Raw genomic sequence first — 4,658 nt, forward strand, 5'->3', positions numbered from 1 at the left:
GGGAATGCATTCTCTGTCCTCACCCCGATTAGCTTCTACATATTTATTTAGTATAGTTATCTAATGTTAGGTTGTTATTATTACTGTATAAATATTATATTTAAATTTCAAATTTGATTATTTATTGTGAAAGATAATGAATATGTTTAAACTAAATATTTAAATTTAGATTATATGTGTGAATAATTTGATTTATATTTATTTATTTCTACTAAAAAATTTAATTAACTTTTTAGGTCAAATTTTGAGTAATTTATCTTTAAATTAAATTGTCATGTAAAAGTTATCACAATAACCAATTTAGTGATAAAATTAATTATTTAATTACAATTTACTTATATTAATGATTTAATTAATTGATTTTTTATTAAAAAAAAATATAGGTGATTGGATGGGAAATGAAATCCCCTATCATACCCGTGGACATCTACAGTGTCAAGTCACTCGCCTTGACATCCGGATAAGGCACAACTAATATTTAATATATTAAATACTAACATGTTTAATATTTATTATATTTGATATCTTTCAATTTAAAAGTATATTTAATATAATTAAAATCAAAATATCAAATATCATTTCATGCTAAATAATCTTTAGTTCTCTTTCTCTCATACACGTGTCCCAACTCCCATGTGATGTGACCTTTCAATTTTTTTCCTCACCATTTTTTATTGTTTTTACTTTTTTTTTTCGAAAGTTTTTTTTATCTCTCTTTATGATCATGAATTATTCAGGATTTCAATACTGACCATTTGAAGTTATTTAATATGTGTTATTTGTTTTACTATTTTAAAAACTTCGCTATTTATATTTATATTACAATGTTATTAATAAAGAAAGAGACAAAATATATATATATATATATATAACACTTTATGGTATCCATATCTTAGTGTTTTTAAAAATTGACGAATCATTGTATCCTATTATATCTATATCCCATATTTGTATTCATGTCTATGCTATATAGTTTAGTGATATTGATATATACTCTAATCTAAAAGTTCTTCAAAAAATGATTTTATTTTTAAGACAAATTTTTCATAAGTGTAACAAAATATTATTCATATGTACTTCTTTGATTAACAAACTAGTCTTTCTATATCACAACCACACATTTTACTAATTATTTTACCTTTGCAACAGTTTGATCATTTATTCTCAATTTGATTGCAAAATATCTTCATAAAATTGAGCAGAATGGCGTGGAGTTAAAACAACATTGAGTGGAGCTTTTTTTAGTAGTAGTAATTCCAACACTCTCTTCCATATCAAGTAGTTCTTTTGAGGGCCTTTCAATTTTAAATCCATGGAGTAGATTTGCAAGCGTAAGATGATGATTTGTAGAGAAAATGAGATCCCAGGACACATCTTCGACCACTTCCAAATGGTATCAATTGGGGCTTTGCCCTTTAACATCAAAGTCCTTGTGATGGCCGGTTAGAAATGTTTCTGGTTGAAATTCACTAGAATTTTTCCAAACAATGGAGTCTCTTTGGAGCTTCTGAAGATTCACTATAAGACGTGTCCTTGTAGGGATGTCGTAGCCAGTAACAGTGCAATCTTCCATTGATTCATGAGGAATTGATAGCAGTGCTACAGGGTACAAACACATTGTTTCCTTTTTAATAGCTTGAAGATATATTAGGTTTTTTATGTCTGACTCTTCAACTTGTCTCTATCTCCCAACTTGTTCATCTAGTTCAAGTTGGGCCTTCTTAAGTTTTTCTTGATGGTTGACGAGTAAAGAAAGAGCCCATGTCATTGATGTTGTTGTGGTATCTGATCCAGCTAATATCATACTCTACATAAGTTTCAACCATGTTTAGGATTATTGATGCTCAAATTAATAGTTCATAGAGTTATATTATATTTGTTTTTCTGTTTTTAAAAAAATCTATTTTACTACCTAAAATTTGGATAATAATTTCATTTGAAATCTAACTTTTAAAGTTTTTTTTATATATTTTTATTGTTAAATTACAAATTTAATTTCTATATTTGGGAGAAAGTTAAAATTTCGTACTATAGGATCAAATTCTGACTTATAAAAATATAGACCTCAAATTTGTAAATCCACCTATATTCATTTTGGGGATAAACTAAAAGAATAATAGAGTTTTTTAAAAAAAAATAAAAGAAAAAAAATTAGGCCATACGAGTCCATTTGAAACCATTTTGAAAAATATATATATATATATTTTTTCGACAAAAGGTTAGAAGTTTTCTCGAACTCTACATGTAGTTGAGCTAAAGAATTCGAAGTCATTAATAGTTGATATACCATTCAAATAAATTAACATACCATTAAAAGAAGTCATTTTAAATTATAACTTTATATAAAAATCAATATTCCATTCAAATAAACTAAAATTACAATTAATATTCTATATTGGCAAAATGAGTCTAGTTCAATTAACATAGTATTTATGTTTTAATTTCAACCCGAAGTCAGAAGTTTGATCCTCCTAGAACTCTTTATACATAATTTTTTTCTTTAAAAAAATTATTATACTTCTAATTTACCCTCGTTTTGGAGAAATTTATTCCAAACGACCACGTTTAATCTTTAAGTTTTTGTTTTATTTTTTTAGTTCAACAAATAGAATTTGAAAAATTGAATCTCTAACCTCAAATGAGGTACTAGATGCCATAGCTTAGTTGGCATACTTACTTTGATTAGTTTTTAGTTACTTTAATAGAAAGATGACATGATTTTTTCTAAAAATGATTTAAATACTAACATAGCAATATGAAAAATACATGATGCATCCTTAGTTGTATTTATATTTTCGTAGCTTAGTCATGGTTTGCCACATGAAAAACTATTTTTTTTTTTTTATAATACTTTTTACATTATTCTACCGTGTGTAGGGGTGTTCCAAAAAATTCCATGACTTGAGAAATTCGATAATTCTAACTCAATTCGTAGAGTTTGGGTTGATACATGATTTCACTTAAATTGACTCAAACCAACCCAAATTTATTCGTTTTATATGAAAATTATTTTTTTACATACAATACAGATATATTACATATCTTTATTTTAACTATATTCAATTTCATAAATATTTTTGAACTATTTATTCTCCAACTACCGATAAAAATAATGTTAATTATTTTCGACGTAATAAATTTCTAAAATATAAATTAAATTTGAATTGTTTATCTTATTTCAATATTTAAAAACGATTAAATAAATTATTTACATATAAAAATTATACACCTTTTTAATTTTATTTGAATAGATGACTCAAACAATTTATCCGACTGCACTCAATATTCTATAGTTGATTTGGTTTGAGTTAAGTTCATTACTTAATCAAGTATTTTGAGTAGAAGAAATTCACAACTGAATAGTGCTATTTTAATATATTTTCCTAAAAAAAAATACTTACCAAACATGTAGCTTTGATGACGGAATCGACATCATGGTAAGAAAGTTCTTTATCGCCATCTTTAACAATCGACATCATAACATCCATGAAATCTTGCTCTTCTTTCTCTATTTGGCCACAACTTCTCCTCAGCTTATGCTGTGTCAACCATTTATGAATCATCTCATCCAACACTTTTGCCGTCTTCTTCATAACCTTTTCATACCCTCCTAAATCCAACAACTTTAGAAACGGAAACGAATCTGATGGAATGAATATTCCAAACAATTCAACAAAATCCCTCAATACCTTACGATATTGTTCATTACCACTCCCATCGTCGTCGTCGAATAGTCGTTTTCCGACCACTATCCTCAAAATAATGTTCAAAGTTGTTTGTTTAAACCACGTCTTCATATCCACCAACAATGCTTTCTCCTCTCCATTTCTCCTCTCCACATATAACTCATACAACTTCTTAATCAAACTCATGACTTCCGATGCTCTAATGCGTCGGAACTGCTCTAGCCGGTGGCTCGTCAGCAGTTGGAGCGTTGTTATTTTGCGCATGTGGCGCCAAAAGGGACCATATTGAGTGAACGCAAACATGGAATTATTATACCCCAAATGCTTTGCAGCCGCTAGCTAGATGGGGCGGGATGCAAGGATTCTGTCGTTTGTAGTAAAACACTCTTTCGCTATTTCCCAATTGCTGACAACCACTGCTCTATGCATTCCTAATTTCAATGTAAATATTGGTCCATGAGCATCCGCCATAGCCCCTAAGATTTTGTGGGTGGGTTTCGACCCACATAGTAAATGGAGATGGCCGATCAGCGGCCACGTGCCACCGGCTTCAGGTGGCAGTTTCTGCCGTTGGGAAGTGAATATCCTGACCAGAGCATACAATAACAAGATAAAACTTATGATTATTCCGGCTGTGAGTTCGGTAGAGGGGATAGATGATGGTTCCATTAGTGGGTTGTTTGTGTTTGTGTTGTCTCAAAGTTGAAGGAATTTTGATTATTTGTCCAGAGACATGCTATTTATTTTAACTCAAATTAAAGTTCGGTGATGAAATTTTTATTGAAAATGAGATGCAACTTGTGTGCCACAAGGACCATTAATAATTTAATGTCATAACAACATTAATTACATGCATTCTACCGCATATTCTTAACCATTTAGGGGGTGTTTGGGACAGAAGAGGTTATTATAGTCTGTGGCTTTTTTTATAGTATATGTTTGGGATGCAGACTATTAAAATCTGGTTTATAA

At 29.3% G+C, this 4,658-nt stretch overlaps 1 pseudogene; it reads right to left on the reverse strand.

The window, feature by feature from the left end:
* Window positions 1–1,164: 1,164 nt before the first annotated feature.
* On the reverse strand, window positions 1,165–4,355 carry LOC120091994 (cytochrome P450 CYP82D47 pseudogene; annotated as a pseudogene).
* Between the last annotated feature and the right edge of the window lie 303 nt (window positions 4,356–4,658).

The sequence above is a fragment of the Benincasa hispida genome, chromosome 9 (genome assembly GCF_027475165.1).
Source record: "Benincasa hispida cultivar pf3 chromosome 9, pf3_genome.v1.1, whole genome shotgun sequence".
Classification (NCBI taxonomy): domain Eukaryota; kingdom Viridiplantae; phylum Streptophyta; class Magnoliopsida; order Cucurbitales; family Cucurbitaceae; genus Benincasa; species Benincasa hispida.